The sequence below is a fragment of the Camelus ferus genome, chromosome 7 (assembly GCF_009834535.1).
Source record: "Camelus ferus isolate YT-003-E chromosome 7, BCGSAC_Cfer_1.0, whole genome shotgun sequence".
Taxonomy (NCBI): Eukaryota; Metazoa; Chordata; class Mammalia; order Artiodactyla; family Camelidae; genus Camelus; species Camelus ferus.
Genome location: NC_045702.1, coordinates 38827048 through 38854509, shown reverse-complemented (window position 1 = coordinate 38854509; position 27462 = coordinate 38827048). Strand labels below are relative to the sequence as shown.

The following is a 27462-nucleotide window of genomic DNA, read 5'->3' as shown; positions in this document are numbered from 1 at the left end:
ATGCTGGAGGAATGTTAATAAGTAGGTTAGTCCAGGTCCCTGAATCAGCTTCGCCAAGAGGAATGAGATTATCATGATTGATTTAGACAAATCATGATTTACCTCTAGGGCTGTAGCCAAGCCATCTAAGTCATAATGGCTGCTGTGCTGTGGGTGAATAGGTGTTGGGGATAACATAGTATTCTCTCTAGAATCAAACAGGACTTGTTCCTAAGTTCCAGCTCTATCATTTACTAGCTGTGGGCTTTAGCCTAACTTCTGTGGGGCTTGAGGGAAGAATACAGAATACAGAATACCCTATGTCAAAACATTGTAAAAAGTTATAAATCAAGCCAATTTCTCCTATCCTGACAGGTTTACTTTTATAATGACCTGGAAGGCCATGTTGAATTTGAATTCTTAGATACTTCAGGATTTTGCCTTAGAACATGGTTACACAAGGAGAGTAGGCCCCAGACGTGCTATTTGTATCCATAGCCTGCCCTTGCTTCTATCTTACACAGTGAAGTGTTGACATGCGAGGCCATAGTCCAGGCTATGTCTTCCCACTCAGAAGGCCACCCCTACTCCACACCTTGGGCCAAGGCACAAAGGCATGTGACACCTGCTATATAGTCAACCTTGGGGAGAGCTTTGGTAAAGAGGCCCAGAGGTGAGCTGGGGGCAGTTTGGACGGGGAATTCTGAGCTAATCAGAACATGTCTACAAGGGAAACGCTTGACTCTTGGCTAATACATGGCCATTGTACCCTTGGGGAGAAGTACAGAAAGGAAGGCCCCACTCTAGTTTTTCAAAACTCAGGACCCAGTATAAAGGCTCATCTTCCTGGTATAAGGGCAGTTCTGATGAGAAGTGAGACCACAGGCAAACAACAAGTCCCCTGAGACTCAGTTTTCATCTGTAAAAGGGGGGCAATACCACAATATCTAGTTAATTAAATTATGAAGGTGAAGTGAGAAGAGGTATGCTACGTCATTACCGAATGCCAGCTTCACTTAGTGTCCTTAAGTATCCCAGTATGTAAATATTTCCTGGTTCTAACACTCACTAATGGGAAGACCTTGGGCAAGTAAGTCCTCAGACATCACTTTCTCTTTAAAATATGGATGGTGATGCCTAACTGAGAGCTGCTGATGGAAGGGAACATAAAATGCACAGCAGTACAGCCTCTGCAGCTGCTTCCACTGTCAGGAAACCTCCCCATTTCTGATGAAATAAGGTAGAGGTTCTAGATCACTCCTGCCCTCCATAATTTTTCAGGTAAAAATTTCCAGGAAAAATATATTGCTGACAGATAATTTGTTCATACTTCAAAGAAAGTCAGTTTACTAAACCAGAAAGAAAATTTTGACAAATTATTTCCCTTCATGTCCCACCTCTTTTCAAGGCAGTCTGACAAAGTTAGTCTTGTTTTTCCTAGACTTTATTTCAGCCAAATTATCCCCATGGTGATAATTAACAGGTTCTCATGGCATTAGAGACTGTAGAAAACTGTGACTGGTTAAAAAAACCCTGCGTGGTGTGGTAACTAGGGTGTCGACTTTTTCCAGAAACGTAGAATCCAAATGGGGCTCCGACTAACACAAGACCAGAACCACAGGGGATTATAAGAAAAATCTTTTACCCTGTTTTAACAGAGCTGTTAGTGATAAACAATTGCTTATTTGGCTCAACATAATTTGTTACAATATTAAAAAAGAAGAAATTATTTGTTTGATTAGTATGATTAAGTCAATAGATGTATCTGCCTTTGATATATTTAATAACAAGCACTTTCAGAAATATATGGAATATATGGAGCAAATGAAATTATTGTGCTGGGGAATAATTCACCATCAGAGCAGAAGCATGGGATGAAACACACACACACACACACACACACACACACACACACACACACACCATTAATCCAAGATGTGTTTATACAATATTAGTGTTGGTTGGTAAACAATTTTTGTTTAATCATAGAGATAACAAATATTTTTAGTTGTAGTACACAGGGGAAGGCAACTAAGTATCTTGGAACTGGTTTAAGGATGGTAGGTGGTTGAAAATTTAAGTTCTAAGTTAAATCCTTTAAACTGTTAGGTAACTTCAAATTTCCTACACATTTTGAATTTGAACGTAGGTACTGGAATTAATTCCATATTAAAGGAAAAAATACATTTAATTAAGGAAAAATCATTTTCACAGTGGTAGCTATATTACTATAATTATGTGTCTTCTCTCTCTTTTTTTTCTAATGGTGGCACTGGGGATTGAACCCAGGGCTTCACTCATGCTAAGCATGTACTCTACCACTGAGCTATACCCTCCCAACCCATATTGCTGTAATTATGAATGGAAGAAAATGTGCGTAACAAAAGAAATAAGCTTGTGTCCTTACTTCAGAATCTTTCCTCTTAAACATGTGCTATACTGACTTATATTAGTCTAATATGAGGAGTCATTGTTAAGTTGTAATTAGAAGACTCTTTTACTTTGTTCTAGGTGGATTTTATGACTCTGTTTTTTAGAGTTAAAAAAGCAAACCTCGGGTGAGAACCAGGATTTCTCTTCTGTTTTTTCTCTCCCCTGAAGAGTTTGTTTTCTTAGATATGGGTAAATAAATGTCTCTTCCAGATAAAATGGAGAGTTTAAGATTACTGTCATAGAGAAAAGAACTGGGAATGTAGGATCACATTAAATAATGTGCCTGCATTTCCTACAGTGTCAAATGGAGCTTTAAGAGGTGGCAAGATATCACATCATCCAAAATGTTCAAGTTTTTAAATAGAACAAATAGGCCGTAAATAGAAGGATTGCCTGTTATTTTTAGAACTGATTCTTATTATGAGATAGTTTTTCTTAGTAAAATCTGTTTGTGGAACAAACAAGTCACACTGTTAATTAGTAGGATGACTTATAAGTAGGGCTCAGACTTTGTCTCCATGGTGCATGGTGGGGAATGTGTGTATGTAGCTCCTCAGAGGGAGCCATAGGTGCACTCCAGAACTATTTTAAAGCTAGTCTTTGGAGAGATAGATTAGGATTTATCCTTTGTTCTCTTCTCTGGCTTCTGTGGGCCTCTTCAGACATTGTTTACACAGAGGGTCATCTTTCTGGAAAATCCATGGGACACACTGATTAATGAGTCACAGAAGCAATTAGCTTTGTAATTCTGAGAGTTATTGGCAGGAGGCCACATATTTTTCCTAAGGTACAAGAGGAACGTCAAGAATGAAATAAATTAGCCTATGCTTGCTCAGAGGAGTTTTTACCTCCACAAAACTAGTCTCTTATTATTGATGCACTTTGAGAAATGGGGTGGGGCAGATTTCAGGACCTTTCTTCGGCTCGCCCTGTGAGTAAGATTTTAAGACTGCCTCTGGACCAAAGAATAAGGATTCATGAATCTTGGCTAACATTACCATTTTAATAAGCCCTTGTACTATAATTTATCAATGAGAAATGTCATCATATTTATTTCCATACATCATGAGATCAGATGCCTTCTGAAACTTATTTGTTGATGGAATAAGATACAATTTTTGTACTTAAAATGTTCCACAGAATATACAGAAAACATTTATCTTAGGATAGTCTCTTGCATTTTCCTTAGCTAGCTGGTAATTCTGAACTCAAGATTAATTTCTCTGGAAACGTGGAAGATTTATCTGTGGAAAGACTTGAGTGAAATTGTGTCTGACAAGAGTGTTATTTAAAGACCCCAATATCTCAATTTGGAGTCTTAAAAATACAATTTAAGTTTTATTTAACAATGTTTAGCCAGTGCTCTTAAAATGTCCCTTCCATAAATTACCTTATCATTTGCCAAATAGTTACCATTTATAGATCAATAAAAGTCCAAAGAGGTTAAGTGACTTGTCAAAATACAGCAAGCGGCAGAATCAGAAGATTCGAGGCTTTTAATTTCTAGACTTTTGCTCTAAGACAATTAGCTAGTTCTCCCCTGAGCTCAGCATAGACAATTTAAATGGAGCTTCCAGGTGCACTTTGTAAAAGGGACAGTTGTCTGGCCTGGATGATCTGTGCTTTTTTTTTTTAATAGTACTTGTTATTGAAAATGTCTGGTTTTGGCTAAACTGTTTATGTCACTCTTTAAGAAGGAATGTAAAACTCAGCAGAAGAATGGGTGAATGGAACATTTGTAAAATTGATTTTCTGAATAAGAGAAAAAAGTGAAAGATAAACTTCTTTTACCTTTTAAAAACATTGCTCTCAAAACATTATGCCAGTGTATCTGTTTATTCATTTAATTCGTAAGTTTCTTTCTTGTAAGCATCTAACATCAATATATAATTAGATTTGTTGAAGAATTTGTAGAATTAGCTTACCATTTTGGAATGAGTGTTTGTATTAACTATTCTACACCCATGGAATATTCTCATGAAAAATCCTTCTCTTCTTGCTGGCTAGAATAAGTAACCAGAAACTAAGACTTGTAGCTAATTGTCTAGAACACAGGGTTAGAAATCCTATTCTGACAGAAGCCAAGTGAGTTACTCTGAATTTGGCACAGGGTGTAAAAGAAGCTGGTCTCTGTTAATGACATGTTCTTGTTCATAAACAGGTGTTTGCCCAAGGGGAGTATACTTGCACTTCTTTGCAAATGTTATGGAAGAGTGATTCACTGGAATAGGTGAACATTTCTCAGTTTCACACCCTGAATATATTACGGCAATTCTTTTAGTGCTCTGAGTTTAGTGAATTTTTGCTAGCAGCGGAAGAGATGGGATTCCAGAAACTGTAGCACCCTCCTTATTTGGTGTTTCTGAGTTTAACTGAAAGGCTGTTCCTGTTCTTAATTAAATTGCTCCTTGACCCAGTATCTTTGAAAGACAGTCTTTGTGAAGTGTGTCAAGTGCTAGGGCTTTTCTCTTTTCTGCCATGAGGCTTTTTAGCAGCAGTGGGGATGAAATTAGGGGATCAGGAGTACAGTGCTAGAACAGTCATTAAAAAGCCCTTATTGCTGATTGCTGAGGGGGAAAGAAGAGGAGAAATATTGAAGAATTAAAAACAAACTCCTTTCCCCTTAGATCCCTCTTCTTGTTGCTATATTGGTTCATTACACCAGCCAGAATCTCACAGCATTGTTTTATCTATCAAGTTTTATTTAGTTAATCATTTTGAAAGTTTTTCTAGAGCAGTGGCTCTCAATATGGGGAGGAAATTTTGCCCCCTTTCCCACCCTGAACCTCCAAGGCAGTTGGCACACTTTTGCTTGTCACAACTGGGGAGGAGGGGGATGATGCTATTGGTATCTAGCGGATAGAGGTCAGGGATGCTGCTGAACTTTCTTCAGTGTGCAGGGCAGTCTCCCATACAAGCATCAAGCCCAAGATGTCAGTAGTGCTGCTGATGAGAAACTGCTGTAGATAAAGAAATTGAAAGACTTTTGAAAGAACTGGCCTGTCTCTGCAAATTCACAGCCAGTTTGTGCAAGCAGATATTCAAAATATCTCACTCCAGATAGTGACGGCACTGAGCTGTTCTTGTTTTTGTTTTCAGTGCTGCCTCTCTTCGGGACACTGTAAGATGCTCCAGGCTCATCTTGTATATTTCCTACCCCAACCCTAGAATCAGCTATTTCTCCATGGAGTCCTGGTTCTTTTATTGGAGAGTAGTAGTGTTAGAAACCACAGTCTGGATGCTGGGTGTTGGCACAAGGGTTTTAAATTCTGTAATCTAAACTTAGTTTGTTAATTGGGTCAGTTTTTAAACCTTGGACTTTACCATATACATGAGTGTACTTTCAAAACGCTTTTCTAAAAAAAATAACTTCTTTGATGTTTGAGCTTTTGTACAACATTCAAGTTAGCCAAGTAATACTGAAATTTGAAATGACATTTTTATAAAAATCCAAACTCTCTAATAATGTGATTTGTAAAATATATTTCTTATTATTATAACATAGTGTTGGCATTTGAGACTACTGTTGATTTAAGTCAACTTTCATTATTAAACACTTATCATGTTTAGTTTTATTTAGTTTTGTTTCATAGCCTCCTATAGCTGGAAGGTACTTAATCCTGCCCTGTCTATATACAGATAATCTGTTCTGAAGTGTGTGAGAATCTGCATAATGGTGAACCTTGCTATGAGTTCTGTTATAATTTATTTGATAGTCTTTAGTCTTTCATTAGTCAGTGTTGATATGTCTGTGGAAGTTTAAGTTTTAAATTCTCCTAAGAATATATCCAGAATTTCCTGGATTTACCTTTAACTGCTTTGCTTATTTAAAAAACTGTCTTCTATACCCGTGCTTGATCTACATAACTTGTCAGGAGTTTCTCTCTCAAGTGTCATCACCGACTTTTTAAATATTTCAGGTACAAGTGGAAATAATTTTAGTTTTAAAACAAAACAATGTGATGATTTTTGATTACTGAAATGTTTATTTCATATGTATTGAGAGAACTCTTTTGAGATTTATTTAGATACACATTTTATAATCTATCACACTTAAGTATACATATAAAGAAAAATATAAACAGAATAAACTGTTCAAGATATTCTTAAAACTTTTTCACATTTAGGGTCTGTTTGGGATCACTTTTCACTTAAAAGTTGTCAATATCTGTATTTTTCTAAGCAATAGTATCCTCTGTTTTATCAGAAGTTTTGGTGATATAGCATTATTAAAGAATGATATAAGGTAAAATTTACATAACAAAATTAACCATTTTAAAGTGAATGATTCATCAGGATTAGTACATTCAGAATGTTGTTTAACTGTCATTGCTAATTCCCCCAAATTTCTATCACTCCAAAGTAAAACCCCTTTCCCATTAAGCCATTTCTCTCATTGTACCTTCCCCCAGCCCCTGGTAACCGCCAATCTGAGTTCTATCCTTATGGATTTATTTATCCTGGATATTTTATATAAATGTGATTATACAATATGTGACATTTTGTGTGTGGCTTCTTTCACTTAGCATAATATTTTGGAGGTTCATCCACATTGTAGCATGTATTAGTACTTAGTTCCTTTTTATGGCTGAGTAATATTCCATTGTGTGGATATATCAATTTGCTTATCCATTCATTTGTTAATGGAAAAACCATCCATTCATTTGGGTTGTTTTTACCTTTTGGCTATTCTGAATAGTGCTGCTGTGAACATGAATACATGTGTACATGTGCTTGTATGAGTATCTGAATATTTTCAGTTTTCAGCTCTTTGGGGCTTATATCTAGGAGTGGGATTATGGGGTCACATGATAATTCTATGTTTAACTTTTGAGGAACCATCAAACTGTTTTCCACAGCAGTGGAATGATTTTTTAAAAATATACTTAACTTTATGTCTGTTATCTATATCAACATACTCTGTTTGGAAGCATACTGTCTTCAGTGCTTTGATTTTGTTATTAAGAAGTAAATTATTCTTTAAAATAGACATTGCTTTTTCCAAAGCTACTTAAAAAAAATCTTTGGATAATTCTTATGTTCCTCTCAGGAGAGTTTGTAAGACTCTCAGAAAAAGATTCCAGGCTTTTAATTTCTAGTCATCTGCTGTAAGACAATTAGCTAGGTCTCCCCTAAGCTTAGTGTAAGCCAATTTAAATGTTCAGACACAGAATCTGCTTTCCATATGACTTGATAAAAAACAGAGCAAAAACAAACAAGAATTACCCTGGGTGTTCAATGACCTTTTATATATTAAGGAGATAAGAAATATTTTGTTTCCTTTGGATAAGAAAAAAAGAAATCAGCATTTTAAGATGTATCCATGAAATAGAATGCTAATTTTTTTCTTCTTTGCCGTATTGGCTAGAATTTTAAAGGTTTACCTAAAAGGATATTCTTTTGCATTGAACTCCTGTGACATCATACAGCATATGTTTTTACCAAGTGGATTCAGAATTAATTAGTATGCACATTCCATGGTCTTTATTATTTGCAACTGATAGTTTATATTGTTTTCTAAGCACTTCATTTATATGAGCTTTTTATTTCCAGAGACACAGAATGGGAGCCAGGGATCCTATGTTAGCTCTCTCATATCCTTAAATGAATAATAACAGTACTGGTTTATTACAGATGCTTGATAAATACTTGCTGAACTGAATTGATGATAAATTCTCCAGACAGAAGACCCCTTGAATGCAGGAAGCATGTCTGTCTGGTTCATCAGAATACCGCCAACACCTAACACTGTGTCTTCCACATAATAAATATTTATTGGATGAATGAACAAACCAACTCTAATGTATAACATAAATATTTTCTACATGCTGATGAAGGGCAGTTTTCTGAAGCTAATTCTTCCCATATCAAAGGTTATTTTAATTTTTTTTCTCTCTTTGGCATTTTTATGATATTCAAACATGAAGATATGTAGTTTTTCATTGGGAAAGGTACACTAGGTTAATGGTTAAGTAATAAAAGACGATTAAAATTTAAAACCTTTCTCTAGTGTGATTATACAAGAACATTTTATTGGGATAATACTTGGTTATTTGTTTGCTTCTCTTATTGAGAAATGCTTTCATTCTGTTAAATTAAGAAAATATACCAAATTTGTATTCATAATTATGGCTACCTTTTATATCCCAGATGTGTTTTGCATTTACATTTGAAGTCAATCAAATCTTTTCTTCCAATTATTTCCTTGATTAAGGAAATGTGTAAAGTTTTTTGACGAGAAATAGGATGTCACTGTGGAAATGAAGTAATATATGTAGTTTCCCTCAGGGCTTGGGATTGGAAGATGGCAAGTAGTAAGTTGAACTCCAAGTTGCCACAATTATTAAGTAACATGAATATTCTCCTCTCGATGGCTATACTTATCAGAAAGTATATTGTGCTTACAGTAAAAATTATTATGGTATATTACCTTGGAAAATTGGGGTAGTTCAGTTTGAAACTATGAAAGCTTAAAGTATTGTTCACATTATTTCTGGCAGTGACAATGCAAAAAAGTGATAATGAGCTCTGCTTGTCTTTAAACTTTAGAAGAATATCTGGGCCTAGACACATACTTATGGAAAAACACTTAAAGATTCTGAGTGAATTCTTTAAAATCTATTCCACACAAATGAAGATACTACTTGGAACAAATCAGAATGAGGTTACCCAGGAAAACTGAAAGAATACATCGGAATGGCAGCTCTTCTTGCACAATGCAATTGCTCTTCTGGATTTGGTTCAAGAAACACCCATGAAGCCCCTGCTCTGTCCACTTTCTAAAAAATGTTTTTTTAATTAGGAAACACTTAAAGAAAGTGAGTGAGTAGCTCAACTACAAAGTCATTTTGCATGTTGAACCGTTTGGGGATTTAGAACTATAGGGGCAAGCCAGGAGAAAGTGGGAGATAGAAGGGTGTGTGCTTGCGTGTGATGAGCAGAATAGGAGGCCTGGGCCAGCCCTAGGCCTGGGGAGCCTGAGGGTCTGCATAAGGAGTAATGGATTTGTAGTTTTTCTGAATTTGCCAAGATTTTTAAAAAGGATTGCTGTGCCCAGGCTTCCTTTGTGTTTAGTCATCGCTGGTCAGAGGATTGAGACTATGCTGTTCAGCTGAACTGCTGATCAATTAATTGACAAAACCATACCAAACTGGTTGCTTAGAGTCATGTGGACCAAAATACAGATGTGCAAAGACTTAGATTTTCCCTTTGCGACCAATTGTGCTGGCGTTGTATATTCAGAAGTGAAATAACAAAGGGAGTTTTTACATTAACTTTCTGACGTGGAGATTCCTGGAGATCCAGTTTCAGTTAAGGACCTTGTGAGAGAAAAAAAAATTGTATTGTTTGAAGCAGTGGGCAAAATGGGTTCCAAAGCATTTCCTTGTTATAATGATCCCTTCCGGTTCTAAAAATTCTAAGATTCCAGACTGAGTGTATACAGTATTTCTGGGAGCCATGACGTGCTCTTACTGTTGCTCCTAATCTTTTATTTTTATTTGAAGTAAAGTTAATCAAATTCCTCTACACTGCAACAAGCTTCAACTAGTAAAATGGAGCTATTGCAACCAGATTTAAACAAAGTTAAAATAATGGTTTTCAAGTATTTTAGGCTTCTAAGCTATTCTGTTAGCCAAAGTAAAGAGCCTAATTTATAGAATGAGACCCATCAAATATTATACAAATGTATAGATGCTCAATTCACTTTTGGAGATATTTAACTTAAAATTAAAATTTTGATTTCCCTATAATCCCAGCCCTCTCTGAAATTCTATGAGCTGACATTTGTATTTTATGTGGGTGTATGAAAACTTACTTTTTTCTTTTCTTTTTTTTTTTTTTTTTGGTTTATTTTATTTCCTATTAAATGCAATTAAGAAAGAATATATGAGCACTTACTTTTTTCCCATTTAATATGTAATTTTATTCCCAAATATATTCTTAGATTTTTAATGTGGTAGAATATATGAAATATTATATACCATTTCATCATTTGAAGTGTTAAATTCATTTAATGTTATTGATTGATTGATTTAAGTATAGTTGATTTACAATGTTGTGTTAATTGCTGGTATACAGCATAGCAATTTATTTATACATATTTATACATATATTTTTTTCATTATAGACCATTATGAGGTATTGAATATAGTTCCCTGTGCTATACAGTAGGACCTTGTTGTTTATCTATTTTATATATAATAGTTAGTATCTACAAATCTTGACCTCCCAATTTATCCCTCCCCAACCCTTTCCTCTCTAGTAACCATAGGTTTCTTTTCTATGTTTGTGAGTCTGTCTCTGTTTTGTAAATAATTTTATTTGTGCCCTTTTTTTTTAGATTCCACATATAAGTGGTATCATATGGTATTTTTCTTTCTGGCTTATTTCACTTAGAATGATGATCTCCAGGTTTATATTTTCATGTTATGGCAACAACGTGGATTATTCTTTTTTGTGGCTGAGTAGTATAGTATATAGTATAGTAGTATTTCATAACTTCTTTATTAAGTCATCTGTCAATGGAGTAGATGATAATTCTTGTTATTTTGTTAAATTAAAATTATAGTCCATATATAATATATCCAAATTTGTATAATGTCTCATGGGACTCAGTCTATAAATGTGGCTATCTGCTTTGGCTAACAGAATTGCTTATAAACCTAAAATATTTGAAAAACATGACTTTTAATTTTTTTAACTAGCCGCAGACATCATTATAAGGAAAACTAGATCAACATAAAACAAAAATGAGCCTTGTGAAAATGAAGGGACTATTCTTTAGACAGCTTGAGGTAATGTAAAAAGATAAGAGGTGTAGATTGGAAGACTGAGATTTATTTCTTGCCTTTCCACTTACTCCCTGACTCAGTTTCCTCTTCTATAAAATAGGAATAATAATATATTTCTTTTAAAGTAGATAGAATAGGAATAATAAATAGATAATATATATAAAACCAGAAACTTCTTTACAATTCTGTAGAGTTTTTTTTGAGGGGGAGCTTGTGGTGAGGAACAGTTTTCTTGAACTTTAGTTTTTCCCCAGAACTTTTAAAGGTCTCCATTTAGATGATCCAATTGAAAATATGATAATATCTGTTGGATAACTTTTTCCACATATACAGGAGGATATATTAATATCTTTCAGATTGTTCTCGATAGGTTGTGAATATGGAGTGTTAGTGATTTCATTCTCAGTTTTTACATATAAATTTAATTAATAGTTGATACTATAAAGCATATTCACCAGTTCTTGTTTAATTTATTTTTTAATTCTCATAATGAACCCATTACATAGCTATTATCATTATCTTCACATTTTACAGGTGAAGAAGCTGAAGCTTAGAAATTTATTCTGACTATTGCTTTCTCTGCCAATCCCAAGTGCCACTGATGTATGTGTCGGTTGCTCAGACTTCATAGTTTGTTAATTATGTTGTTCTTTTAGAGCTGGCAAAAGCCAGTTCTTCCGTAAAAGTCAGAGTTCCCATGTGTTTCTCGGTTATTTGGGGTCAGCTCCACGTAGAGATGGGGCTCTATGGTTATGGCCTGTAATTTTGCTTCAGAGATAATACTTTTGGTCCCAGAAAAACTAAATCATATGGAAAAAATAAGTATGAATGGTTCTGTTTTCTTCAACTTTTCCCCATTACTGCTTCTATGAAGCATAGTCATTTTATGTGATCTTTATGAAAACTACTCCCAGTGTGATTCTCATTGGGGCAGGGGAGAGGGGGTTGCTGCAGCTCTGTGAACCTGTGAATGGTGCACTTGCAGAAGAAGGCCAGCAGGGGGTAATAGGAATGCTATTGTCCTAAAAGTACTTCAGTTAATAAAGTTCCTTCTTTGACTGTCTCTTATACTGAAAAAATAAAATGAACACCCTATAAATATTAGTTAATTTCAGAATACTCTTATTCCATCCAAAATGATATTCTGAATTATAAATCTCTTTCCTGGGACCTGTCTGGGTTTGAACCCTGGCCCTCGCTTACTGGCTTTGTGTTCCTGAACCTGTTACTGCCTTTATCTCAGTTTTCTCATATATAAAATGGGGTAATAAGAACCTCACCTCATAAAGTTGTTGTGAGGATTAATTGAGTTGATATATAGAAGCAGTTAAAACAGTACATGGTACATACTAAAGTCTCAATAGTAACTTAAAGAATACCCTTTCTAGCAATGAAAATAGCGATTTCAATTCTTACTATATTTGGTGAACTATAAAAATAAATCAAGAAAGATCATTATATTAGGAGTAATCATTGTCTTGAAAGACACTCATTGATTACTGGATAGAAGAGTTAGAATTATGACATCACATTTGAGATCCTTAAAAATTAAAAAAAGGCTAAAAAAGAAGGGTAAATGGCAGGTAAAAAGAAAGGGTAATTTTATAACCAGGAAGAAATAGGACAGTCATTTGTTGATCGAATATAAGTCAGAGAAGGCATACAAGAGGGCATACTAGCCCAGTGGGCACAAACTTGAACCAAGGACATTGGCCTTGGACAGGTACTGTTCTTTAGAATGGAAAGTTTGGGGTAGGGGACATCAGCTGAGCTCTTCTGGTGTGGCTTCCCAGATATCAGGATCCCTCTGCCTCCCCTGTCACTTATTATGACAACTGAAGTCTCATTATGAAGATTATTGAATAACAACAATTTAATTAAGAGAATATGGGTTACCTTTTGAGTCGGGGCGAGGCTGTGATTGAAGATGGCCTGTAGACATTTGCTGCATGCATCCTTAGAAATGAGGGTGGAGGGGTGGAACGAGGTTGATTCTGACAAAATGATTTTCCAGGGAAAATTCTATGTGTGTCTCTAGGTTGTCTGCTAGCTTAGTAACTTGTATCAGCAAAACAATGCCTTGTATTCCAGTGTGTTTACTTGATTCAGAATGATAGGCTGTCTTCTGTGTTTATATCACCTTCCAGCTCTATTTAAAAATCATGCGATCCCAGATCCTATGTTAAATCTCCTTTGTGTCTTCCTTGGGGCTGTACAAAATCATTAACTTCAGTTCATTTGTGCTTTCCTATTTGTAGTTTACACAAATAAGTTTACCAGTTCATCAGTATATTTTTTGCACTTTGGTCCAGTTGTGAGACTCTTTCTTTTTCAAATGTGCTTCTCTATCACTGATCCATTTGTGCTGTGGAACAAACCCCCAGCCCACCTCCAGTTTTATAATTGTCTTACAACTACTAACTAGTACTCTTGATATAATGTGTTAATCTTCTGTCTTAACTTAGGATTTATAAAGGAGTTTTCCTACATAAATGAAAGAATCTTGCTGGACTAGTGATTTAAAAGCCAAATTATTCATTCAGAATTCAGTATCTTCCCTCCTTTTTTGTTCTCTCTCTCACTTTTAGACATGACTCTTTTCTGTTTTCATTTTTGTTAAAATATTGATCATTTATGATACTGGCTGAAGACATTTTACTGGTTTCTTTGAGCTTATTACAGGTCTCATGGATGACAGGATCCATTATCAGCCTTTCCCCATCAAATTTGCATCAGATTACGTCAGTGTTATGTCTGTAGGAATTTAATAAAACCTTTAGCCATTTTGAGATTTCTGACTTCTATTGACACAGAACAATAGCTGTGACTTTATGATACTACAGCTCTTTGTCCTGTCCTGAATCACTGTTATGATTCTTTAAATTTTTTGATCACATTGAAAATTATGTCCTAGACTAGATTTGCTGTGTTTAATACCCAAAGCTATCCTCCTACCCAAATCTATCCATCTCTTATAGACCCTAGATTAAGGCTCAGCTGCCAGGAAACCTGCTCTGATTTCCATTATTAGCAATGAGGGGTAATTCAGTCAACAAAATGAAGTCCAGGAGATGTTGAATTTAATCTGTTCAAGATATTAAGCTGGACTTCAATTTTGAAGGTTCTTTAGCATACATACAAATAAATGACAGAACACACATTGCACATAACATTATATCATCCTTAAGTGATAGAAATTACATTGAAAACCAGAATCAGCTGTGAATAAATAGATCTATTTCTTGTGCTGAAAGATAATAAATGATGTGAATCTTTTAATGTGTAGAAATTCTAATAGATTCTGAGTAGTCAGTATACCTAGATGCAACAGTGGTTGAAGAGAAAATGTGACAACTTCTGTAAATGGGAGGGAGGAAGCAAACCAGTTCTGAGGCTGAAATCTAAATATGTGATTACCTCACTGAGTTGTCCCAATCCCTGACTAAAGAATACATGTTCACCTTGAAAAAGATTTTGTCCGTTACTTTGCTGATGAAAGAGGGAGATGAAAAGAGGGAAGTCAAGAGAGTGGATAAAGTAAGGAAAAAAAGGACTCTTCTAGCAATAATGGGGGCAGTGTGGACATAGTAAGTCAACTCAATGCCAGATATCTTTCAGTACTTTTTGAAGACTGTTCTGATAGATCCATTTCACTATGAAGGCTGGCCCTATGAAACAGTAATAAATGCTTGAATTCTTCACTTTTGATCTAAATTCAGAAACCACTCTTTTGGAGGTTGTATTAATAACCATTTATCACAAAGGAATAGATTAACTGTGCACTGGTAAGTAGCATCAGACTGGTCATTATCCCTTCTAGTGATTCATTGGTGGAATCTGAGAGGAAATGGAGAAGTGAGGTGAATGCATTGTTTTTGAAACTGTCTTAGCACTAGTTTCTCTTCTTAGATAGGGAAGAAAAAACAATGTGAGTTACAGTTTATGGCATACAAGACAGTCTATCTTATATTGAATTCCATTTGGTACAGACCTATGGAGTGATCATTAAAGTCAGTGTGTGGAGACATCCCTGCACGTTTTTGGACAACAAGATCTTAGACTATATTTTAAAGCCTGCTTTCCAATCAACATCAATTCTATTTGTTTAAATAAGTTTGATAGGTACTGTATTACAAAGTCCTATCTCTACAGAGAGAAGGAATGTCACTACCAAATTAAATAGGAAATAATTGAGAAGCCCTTGAACAAACCAGCTGGCTGTGTTGTCTTGATTTTCTTACAATAATATCTTCTTTTTCTTAGGACTATATACTTGTGAGCATATTTAAGGAACCTTTGTTTTAATTACCATAACTAGTAGATGTCTGTGTGTTAATCCATGTATTGGATTAGTTCTGAGAGAGCCTTTGTTGAGCTTGAATGTAAGTTGAATGTAGAATGTAAGTTCCTTGAGGGTAGAGGCCACATCTTATTCATCCTTGGAACTGAGTACTTACCTAGCACAATGCTGGGGGCCATGGCAGACCCTCAAGAAATGTTCATTTCATCAACCTGAACTGTGGTTTTACTTTGCCCTTTCATAACAATATAGAATTACATGATTTTTTTCTCTCAGAATTTCACATTTATTTTAGTATAAGCTTCCTGAATTTTTGTAAACAGTGAGTACCAGCATAAATTTTCTCAGATAAGTTATTTGCTACAGCTCACTCAACTAATTGTTTCTGTAGTAGAAAATTAGAACCTAGGTTTTTTTATAGTGTTTAAACCTTCTAAAAGATACTCCTTCTCTAATGATATTCAGGCTCTCTCCCTAAACTCCTAATGTAAATTCCATTTCTTTCCCTTTGTTATTTATTTATTGCTCTCCTGTAGATCAGCTCATTTTCTGTGAAAATAGCAAGCTTTACCCTCTACAAAAGTGTATGATGCCAATGCTAAATGATGAATTCCCTCTTTTCAAAGTGGTATTGGACTTCTATCTTAGCATAACAGGCCTTGAAATATGGAAAGCCAAGGGAGGCAGAAAGTAGCAATAAGTGCATACTGACCCTGGGTTAAGATAAGATACTACCTCTGACGAATTAAACATTCTACTGTAGAAGAGAAATCACATACAGATTCACAAGGTAACACATGAATAATGCAAGAGAACCCTTGGACCAGCTGTGTTCCACTGAGGATCTGGGCAGCTAAATGGACATACAGAAGGAAACTGATGGGGAAGGATACCTGGGGTCAGGAGATGTTGAGTTTTGAGTAGATTTTTCAAAAGAGGGGATGAACAGGAGTCAGCTGAGAAATACACGGTGGTGATTCTTAGAAGAGTCTATAATGTCATCATGCCACATACTGGTATAGGTTGTCATCCTGTCCATTATTCATTAGCCATTTTTCAATGTGACATCTTCACATGTTGGAATAATATGAGATTTTTTTCACTGGTATCACTAAAAAAAGTATATTTTTCTTTAGCATCAATTCAGGTAACTTTTGGTTGTTCCAGTGGCTAATTATCTAATTATTGACTTATCCAACCATCTTGTTTCTCTTGTTTCATTCCCCTTTTACTTGATTTTTAATTAGACAGTCCTAGTGGAATGAGGGAAGAGAAATGAAGTGATGGTCTTTCATTTATTCTTATTTGCTTATACAGAAGTTGGTGGAGAAGATGTTTTAAAGGAGTTGGCCAAAATGAGATTTGGAATTGACTTTGAATTTATCAGCAGCATTTCTTTTTTAGCATAAAAGATGGCAAGTTGGCTATGTATTGAATTAAATAATTGTTCCACTATGAACTCCTGGAGGGGCAGTTGTGACTTATATCCCTTGTTACACTTCTGGTCCATAATAGGTGCTTATTAACTGCTATGAAATAACTGTTTGACTAGAGCTAGAAGGGAGCTTAAAGATGCGGAAATCAATGTCCAGGAAATTTAAGGGCATTCTCATTAGTAACAGAAGCAGGGCTGGTCCCAGGTCTCTCCTTACCTTCCGTCTATCGTGCTTTCCGCCACATCCCATTGCCAGAGGCAATGGCAGTGCTAGCTGTGTAGAGCCCATCAGCCAAGCTGGAAACTATGCCCAGGGACAGGAAATCGGAGGCAGCTAGGGTGAGAGGGATTTCTTGCCAAAATTGCAAATGTTGGTTTTCAGCAAACCAGAGCTATAGAACTGATTTAGAAAATTTCTAGTTAAAGTGGAATTTTCAAAACCAGTAGCTGCTACCACTAGGTCAGGGAAGTTGGTTTTATGGGAACCCCGGGTTCTGCACAGCTGGTAGAGCAGAGTGGTAATGGTGGTTCAGGCTGAGGATTTCCATCAGGCTGAATTGCCTCTGACCACAAGTGCCTAAAATCATCTACTCCCAGGGTTAGTTCTCGTAGTCATTTCTTAGGACAAAAAAAATCCCACTTTTCTCTCTAAGGCTGTTTGACTCACGGAGCAACTTCTAAAGAGGCATTTATTCTTCTCATCTCTCTGTAAGGCACCGACTGAGAACTAGTGAAGTAAGCAAAAAAGGTGTCGGAGTGGTTGCTCAATGATAAATAATGACTCGTACAGAGAAATGGTATTTTTATTCCTTCAGAGGCAATAGGCATATCTAAAACACTGTGAAGATGTCCAGGTGAGCTTATTAAATTTTGAAAGAAAAGAAATAGATGAGGAGCAGATGAGAATCTTGGATGAAGGCCTAGACCTTGATCATGAAGGATTTTATTTATTTTTTGATATTTAGAGTGGATAATAGCAAAGAAAAATTTATAAAGAGGATCATTTTCCAGAAAAAAATGTAGCATTGATTTCTTATGCAATACTTGAGAAAATATCTCTCAGAGAAGATTCTGGTTCTAATTCTAGTAAATGGGCCAAATGTAATAAGTAAGCTTGAAGCTAGGTGACCTCTCAGATCTAATAAGATGAGGGCATGATGTTAAATAACATGGGGGTTTGGCTAGTATTTATGGACAGACTGTCCCTAACAGGTCTGGGATTAGTTAACTGCTTAAGAAGTTCTTTAGCAAAGAGGTACAGCAGGATACACTGACTGGCAGAGTTTATAGTTGAAGTTAAGGGCATAGTTAGTTGTGTGAGCTATTTGGGCCAAATGACTTCTTTTTGCCCTGTGGCTCCTTGGGTCCTAACATACAGTAGCATTAGCCATCTTCCTAATCACCCTTACTTTTCTCTTCTAGTGAACTTATAAACTTTATTGTTTGTGGAACTCACCACATGATAAACATTGTCAACAGTGTTGGTGATCATAAACACATAAATTGCTTTTCCACTTGGGCAGACTTGTAATGAAATGACTCATCCCAGATCTCTTCTTCATGGTGACTTGATTGGGTATCGATCTAGTTCCTAGTTCCACAGGATTTTGGCTCTATCTAACCCCAGGTTCTAGTTTGGCCATGTGGACCTGGATAGCCCTGCTGAGCTCCAGGTCTGGAATGGACCCTTCTTTGCACTTGGGAAGACTTTGTCCTTTGTGAAATTGGGGTCATTTTTGTTAGTCTTGAAAGATGACATCTTCCCCTACCAGATTTGCACTGAGAAATTAATGAAGATAAATCTCCAAGTGCAGTGACCTTTTAGGAAGAATAGTGTTTTGCAAATCGAAAGTGTTGCCTTTATACTAATGTGTTTTAACTAACTACATTCAAGTTAATTTGTGATATAAGCTTTACAGTCTTCTGTATGTAACATATAAAAATACTAGTTTTTCAAATAACAGCTTCTAAAATCTTTGTGTTTGTGTGGTAAATTAGTTTCCATAATATTTTCTCACTCATGACTTTGATTCTGACTAGAGTATCTGTTTCTCCTCTGTGTTTCCATAACACTCTGCAAACTTGTTCTGTGATTCCTTGTCTTATAATTCTCTGTGTTTATCATTTCCCCCAGCAGATGGAAAGCTACTCGAAGGTAGGGGATCACATCTTGTTTGTTTTTATGTTTCTAGAACCTAACAATGCCAGATGCATTATATATATTATGTAAATATGTACTGGGCTTACAACATATTCTGTGGAAAATGAGGCTCCTTACACTTTGAAGATTTTAAATATCCATTTGGATTTGGTGTTTCACAAATTCTAATTGATTAAAATCCAAGTTGTGGTCTCTTTAGTTGCTGTTGATTCCTTGGAGAAAATGATTGCAAGTAGAATGAGCTTGTGCTGTGTGCTGCCTGTGGTAAACCTTTGATTATATTTCTGCAAATGTGGCCTGCTACTTTAAATTGCTCTGGTTTCAATGGAAAAAGGAAATAGTTACTCTTCACTATTGCTGGGGGAAAAATTTAATTTGCTTCAAACCAGAATTACTTTAATTTAGAATTTATATAGATTATGGATCCAAACATACATAAACTAAAATATAGACTTAAGGTAATTAAAAACTCTGGTAGTTATTTGGAATCAGCTTTTTTTCCCCTTCCTTCCTTCCCTCCTTCCTTCCTTCCTTCCTCCCCTCCTTCCTTCCTTCCTTCCTCCCTTCCTTCCTTCCTTCTTATCTAGTCTTATTACTCATGTAATACATCCTCACTGTGGAAAATTTTTAACATACAGAAATCAGGTTCTTTCCTTCTCTTACTCCCCCTATCTTTGGAGTATTGTTCTTGCTGTAGCCTGGTTTTCCTCTTGGTTGCAATATGGCTGCTGTAGTTCTGGCTATCACATCCAGACAATATAATATCCAGAAGAAAAAAGAGGACCTCACTTTCTGTCTCTCCTCCTTAGAAATAAAGTATATTTTCCCTAATGCTCTACCTTCATGTCCAGCAACACTCTTCTCCCATTCCTAATTATCCTGATGATCTTATGCTTTCCTGAATAGTCTGTTCCTAGACCAGTAATTGGCAAGAATAATAAAATTACCATGACTGGCTTCAGGGGTTGGCAGACTTTTTTGTAAAGGGCTTTGCAGTTCATCTGGTCTCTGTCACAACTATTCAACTCTGCTATTGTAGTAACAATAGACAAAAAGTAAATAAATGGCTGTGTTTCAATAAAACTTAACTTACAGAAATAGGTGGCAGGCCTATGGACCATAGATGGCCAACTCCTGGAACCTTAAACCAGTGACTACAAAACACTGGCATGTATGAGAGTCAACTATGAGCTTGTTAAAGTGTGAGATCCCACAGACATAGAATACAAACTTGTGGTTGCCAAGGGGGCAGGGGGTGGGAAGAGATAGACTGGGATTTCAAAACTGTAGAATAGATAAACAAGATTACACTGTATAGCACAGGGAAATATATACAAGATCTTATGGTAGCTCACAGAGAAAAAAAATGTGACAATGAATATATGTATGTTCATGTATAACTGAAAAATTGTGCTCTACACTGGAATTTGACACAACATTGTAAAATGATTAGAAATCAATAAAAAAAGTTAAAAAAAACCCCACAATCGATTCAAAAATAAATAAATAAAGTGTGAGATCCCACACCCAGAGTTTTGATTCAGCAGATTTGGGTTAGAGCCAGAGAATTTGCATTTCTAACAAGTTCCCAGTTGATAACTGTGTTCAAGATCAAGTTGATGCTGGTTCTAGACCAAGGTTTCTAGACACTTCTTTGTCATGTGTGTAGAAACCGTCTTGTGCAGTGTAGGACGTTTAGCAGCAGCCCTGGCCTCTACTCCCTAGATGCCAGTAGCCCTCCTACTCCTCCTCTAGTATAGTGACCAAAATGTCTGAAACACTGCCCACTGTTCCCTACAGGGCAAAATCTCTGATTCTCCCAACCCTTAGACTAAGTCTGTTCAGCTATATCCCCTGGATCTGGGACTAGGTTCATCTTTCCTTGTAACATTTTGTGGAGGAGTGTCACTATTCTGCAAGGAAAGAAAGGAGAGAAATGATTGTGTTGGATATGCAGCCAGCAGTGTCTATTGCTGATTGCATCATAGCTCCTGAGAAAAAAGACCTCACTGGTCAAAACAGTCCAGAAAATGGAACAAGAGTACCCATTTTCTAAAATTTTTCTTGAGCATAGAATCTAATTACACAATTGAAGGAACTTCACAGAAAGACTATCAATAAATACAGAGGGGTAGACAAATAATAAGTAAAACATCCCATTAAGTAAAGCCTTAGTTAAAGGTGACATCTGTATTTGGTTCTTATAGGATTTTTTTCATGCAAAGTCAGTAAAAGAGTTAATGTTATATTTATAAAATTTTGTTGGCCTTTCCAAAAGAACATTGACAGACAATAATTTTTCTATTTTATATAATTAAAGTGTGAAATATCTGTTTTTGGTGAATTTATGGGACTTTTGCTTAAGAAGTCTTTACTCTTGGATAGTATTTGGACTAGAACTTTGACTATTTATTTAGGTAACAAAGCCACGGAGGAAACCTAAGTGGTTCCTGAACCATTCCTCACCCTTTTACAGCTAGGCTCTGTGTCACAGAGGGCTGTGGGCTACATCTCTCAGGATCCTGAGAGGCACTGGTAGGAGACCTTAAGGCAGCAGAAATTTTGATGTCAGTGTTTTTCCCCTTCCTCATCTGCTTTCAGCAGCAGCTCATTAGTGGCTGCATTTCCTCCAGGGCTCCAGCTCTCTCTATAAACAAACCTGCCATTAGTGATCCTGATCCCCTGGGCTCTGATATCTCTGCTTCTTTCTATTAACCCTCCAATCTGTGAGGTATGTGGTAGTAGCTTCCTACTGCTGCTAATCTCTAGGTGACCTCACCACCCACCCCCATCTGGCTTCTGAGCTCCTCCACACCTATTAAATCCTTGAACTATGAGTACTTGAAATGGTTCCTAGTTTTCTTTAAAGTCATTTTTTGTGTGTGGGTGGGGGGAGGTAATTAGGTTTATTTATTTATGTTTAGGGGAGGTGCTGGGGATTGAACCCAGGACCTCATGCCTGCTAAGCACGCACTCTACCACTTGAACTATACCCTCCCTCTGGTTCCTAGTTTTCTTGATTAAACCTATACTGATACAAAGCCCCACCCCAATTGTCTTGTCATATAAACCTAAAAAAAATTATATCTCAGCATGAGATTTTGTACAAATAAAGTATCTATTAGAATTCAAAAATAACCTGTATGCTAATGTGTAATCTTGATAGCTGTTAGGTTCAGATTCTTATAAAAACAGAAAAGGAAATTAACAAGTTTACATGGAGACCCATTATAGCCTAGAGACAGAGAACACTAGTTCTGAAAATGAGCTCTCCAGGTTCAAGTGGACCATTCTACATCCTAGCATTGTGGCTTTAAGCAAATGATACAACTTCTTAATACCTCTGTTTTCTTGACCATGAATTGGTGATAATAATGGTACATCTTTGGTCTCAGAGGGATTGTTGAGAGGTTTAAGTGAGTAGATACACCTAAAAACTTTGAGAAGAGCTTGACATACAATGAGCAGTCAGTAAATATTAGCCGTCATCATCACTATTGTTGCTATACCCATCCTAGCCATAACTGATTGAGTCAGCCTGTCTCAATGGAGGAAAACTAGAGGCCCTTAAAATAAGTTTCTACATGGAATAAGGATAAAAATGTGTATCAAAGAGAAAAGTCCTTTTGAACTTACGCTCCCTGAAAGCATACATTCTGTAAGTCCTACTGCTTTAAAGCAGATATAATTTTAGCATACATATGCACACCATAATATCTCACAATAGAGATTATCACTTAAGAAGGCTTTTGTGAATGTCAGAACTTCAATTTTAAGAAGAATAAGAAAGATTCTCTTGATTACATGGGTTTAACAGGCCAGTGGCAGTTCTGTTATTGACACAGTGTCCTGAAGCTCTGTGCATAAGCAAGTATAGCATTAGTTGTTCACCATAGCTATGTTATTGACTATGGACATTTTAATCATGGAAAGTAAGCAGTGTGTTTCTAGGAGTGCATTAGCTAATTCATTAAAGTTTGTGTGGTGACCACAAGTTGTGCAAACACAAGAGCTAACAGGTCAGGACTGAGGAGAGAATATCAGTTGAAACTTACAGAATGCATTGTGTTATGTTTTGGTTTTGTTTATTTGTCTGGTTTTTGGAAGAAGTGAGAAGTCATCTGAGAAATGAAAAAAAAAAAGGCCAGGAAATATTAATCATGGCTTGTTGATTATTAAAATTCTTGTTAAAAAAAAGTTCTTCTAATTTACCAGTTTGACTTTTCTGTGGGTTGCTTTACTCTTCATTCATTCATTAGTCCTAAATTTCTTATAAGAGATCCAAAAAGTTGGAACATTCAATGTGAGATGTGAAAATTTGTTTTATTTGTCACTTATATTCTGCTAAGAACCTAAAAATAGTTGGGTTGTCTGTTAGGTTTGTCAAGTAACTTGCACCAAAGTAAAACTGAAGTGATAACAAAGAGAGAAAAGCAACATTTCCTTCCTTCATTCAAGATTGCACATATTATTTATGAATTTTAACATTGATTACTTCTGTGTAAATTTAAAGAAATCATTACTGGGATTCATTTTATAACTAAAGATCATCTCATAAAAAAATGGAGCTGGACACTGATGTGGTGTGACATAAAGGGTGGCATAAGACCCAGCCTGCCTTAAAATATCCTATTATTCTAGCTTTTATCACTAAAATTATTTTATTTCAATACTTGTGAGGAAAGTGTAACATGTTTACTTGGGAAATGTATCATAGAAAAACCCCTGTGAACACATTTGTCCACATTAGTTCAAGCAGGCTGGCCTATTGTCCTTAACCAGTTAGTTAGCTGTGCTATCAGTCCACAGTTGAAGATTGGTTAACACTGGTACATCATGGTGAATTGGGTCGGTAAGATCCAGTGAGGAGTGGTGGAAGAGAAAATCTCAAAGAGAGCTTTGTGAGTGTTAGGGCATTTTAAGTGAAGGAAATCATATGTCTCTTGCTTCAGGGCAGTAGGTAGGTTTACTTGACTTTGCTAGAAATTCCAGATCTGTGAAATAATAATGGATGTGGATCATTAAATATGATGGAGGTGATGAAAGTAGAATATTAAAATTACTATACTTGTGAACCTTTTTTGAGGTCAGAGTCTCCAGTGGGACTTTGAAAGCTTTGGGCTGTTTCCTACAGAATAATCTATAAAAACATGCAAAATGTTATTTTCAGTTTCAGAGTGTTTACCAAACCCTGAAGCCCATTCTTGGGCCCAAGTTACAAACCTCTATGCTGAATGAAAAGTTAGGGTTTTTAGGAAAATTCCAGTTTTTATAATGTTATTATTCATTTGGGAAGCAATTGGGAGTCACTATAGTTTTCTGTTGTGGAATTAGCATGGCCATGGTAATTCTTGTGATGGGACCATGCTAATCTTCTCTGTATTATTCCAATTTTAGTATATGTGCTGCTGAAGTGAACACAGTTACGGTAATTCTAACAATTCTTGTAGAATACTATAGAATTCTATTAAATAGAATATAGTAGCTGACGCAAGGTGCAACAGAGTTAGAACTATCTATTTAACTGAAAAAGAGTAAGAATTTCAAATGTTCAAGAAAGGAAACACAAAAAAGTACATTAAATGTAATTTTGTTTCAGAATAAAAAGTGTTCCTACCAGAAGCTTTGACTTAGTCAGAACAATCAGGAAGATTTGTGAGCAATTTATTTGTAATTTTTTTTTAACTTGCAAGATGATTCCAGGTTTGTTGATTGTTTTATTTTTCTTTTAACTCTACATTAATCAGAATATGGTTCATTAGAGCCACATATTTTGCTTTTATGACTGTAAACTTTCATTTAGATAATCTTGACAAGTCTGTAAAAACAGTCAAAGTAGCTTGCTCTTCCAAATAGGCAAGAGAAGCAAAGTTGATATTAGTGTTTTGGGAGCTATTTAAATATGTTCTTATTTTCTCCAAACATAATTTATTCTTGATTGATAATGTTGCTTTACTGTTCATTTACTAATAATTGACATTCCTGAAATCAATGTTACCAAGCAATCCAATCAGAGTAGGTTCAGAGTTTGGCTATACAATGTAGCAAGCAGTTATTTATTTAGTTTTTGGGAACGATTTCAGACCACTGGGTACCAGGCTTGCTGACTATTAGCCCTGCAGGGCTCAACTTAGCAGGAGGAGTCACAGCATTGTTTTTAAGTGGTAATGCTCAGTAGAGAGGAAAGTCTCAGTTGAGAGTTGCCTAAACTGTAAACTCTAGAAACAACTTAGAAATATGAAGGATAGCTGTAAATGATGAAAGTTCTTCTGAATTCTTATTAGAAGCATGCAATAACTAGTCACAGCCAAATTTTTATTTCATAGTGTTAGCAGCAGCAGTAAGAATACACTATTATTTATTTTCTGCTCTGTACTAATTTATAGGAACACAAAAGAAGGATAAAGAAAGTTATTTATTTGTAAGGAACTTGACTGTTTAAATGAAGAAGGACCTTTGTACCCCAAAGGTAAATTACAGTGTAAGAGAGCACAGACTAAGTTTCAAAATGAACAGCGTAGGTTATAAATAAGTGCCAGAGGAATTCTGATCTGGGAGGAGACATCATGAGCCAGATGTCTTCTCAAAGCCTCACAGAGGAGTTTTTTCTGATAGGTGCCACAAAGTTTTCTGTCATGTACCTTGACCTAATGTTTATCACATTTTTGTGTTATCACTTGTTTAGTTGTCTTTCTTGGCCATTAGTGGGTAAATTGCTTAGGGGCGGGGCTGGTGTGTGCATTGTTCAATTCTGAATCTTTAGCACTGGGACATAGTAGATGCATGGTAAATTATATGTTGAATGAATGAATAGTGAATATATAAATGAAGGTGAGACTTGTGTTTAATTTTGAGGGAAGGGCACACATTTGAGAAGACATAAAAAGGACTTATAATCAGAAGGAAGAATAGAAGTTAATGTATGGTAATGGAAAATTCTTGAGGAGTCTGGGAGATGATGAATGGACCAAATTATTTGTGATGAAGAGGCTGATACAGGAGAGTAACAAAGTTGAGATTAGGTAAAGTAAACACTGTGAAGATTGGGAAGACTTTGGATATCATTATTAAATTGTTCCATAGCATGGGAAAGACCTGTAACTTCAATGTATATGTCTTTCTCTATAAAATAAGGATAGGAAGATCAGTCAGGACACACAAGTACAGAAAATGACATTTTAGAGTTAAATTACATGGTATATTTATTGTATGATACCATTCACATACTCTTGTCTACATTTGTGTCTATACATATGTAGCTAGTCTTAGAATTGTATGAAAAGATGTTTTCAAACAATATTAATAATGGCTCTCTCTAGGTAGCATAATCTGAGTGAATTTCGCCCCCCTGTTTCAGTTTAGCTGAAGTCTATTTCAGTAACCTAGAAGTGATTTGAGGAGAGGTAATGATAGTTGGATTGGAGAGGAGGATAGGAATATGGGGAGATAGTTTGAAGGCAAAATTGAAAGTACTTGGGGGGTCTTAATGAAGTGGATCAGGAAAACTGAGTTAAATACGATGTTGAGGTTTTCAGCTAGTTGGCATTTTTAATAGCAAAGTTGGGAGGGATATGGACCCTGCAGATTGGGACACTTTTTATTGGAAAATTGGCTTATTAATGTCAATATCTTGAACTCTTATGTAAGTATATGAAGCAGCAGCTGGAGTAGTAGCTAATAGTGAAATAGATCAGGAAAAGCAGAGATTGGAGTAAGCAGAGGCTGATACTAAATTGTGATTTTTTTTAATCACAGAGTTCATTCTTGAAAAAACAAATATCTTTTCAATTCTCATATTTTCTTAAAGAAAATGGTCAAGTATGATTTATCTTCATTTTAGAGACTGAGAAACAAAGAGGAGGGAAATGGAGAAACTTCCATTTATGTTCTGATGCTTACTGAGTGGCAGAGGGAGGTTCTTCCTGTCAGTTGACTACTGTGTTGCTCTGGATGGGAGAAAAGTCTATCACTGATGCTCATGTATCCATTGTGATCGATCCTTTGGTTGTAACTCTTTCTTCTTTTTAAAATCTAGATAAAAAGGGCTCTATTTTCAAAAGCCATAGTGGGCTATTTTTTAAGTTTAACTAATAATATAGATGAGATGCCATGAAGGATGGCTCAAAATAGAAAATACAGTTGTATAATTGAGACAAAAAAGGATATCCTGGAAATAATATTATGTTTAGTAGTGAGTTTTAGAGCTTCTAATTATGCTGGTCTTTTCCCTCCTCTAATTACTAATTTTAGAAAATGTTTCTTTCAATTTAAGAGTTAGTCAGCCTTAAATTTGCCTGCTGAAACTATGTTAGAAACCACATTATTCCAGTTCAGTTGAAATTACATGGTATTAAACCTGTAT

At 35.8% G+C, this 27462-nt stretch overlaps 1 protein-coding gene and 1 non-coding gene across 20 annotated transcripts in view; one reads left to right on the top strand and one right to left on the bottom strand.

The window, feature by feature from the left end:
• BBS9 (Bardet-Biedl syndrome 9) overlaps positions 1–27462 on the top strand; it is a 622708-nt gene that overhangs the window by 272316 nt on the left and 322930 nt on the right. The window lies entirely within an intron of this gene.
• LOC116665157 lies at positions 24414–24521 on the bottom strand. Its single transcript, XR_004321718.1, has one exon. It is a non-coding gene; the product is annotated as a U6 spliceosomal RNA (small nuclear RNA).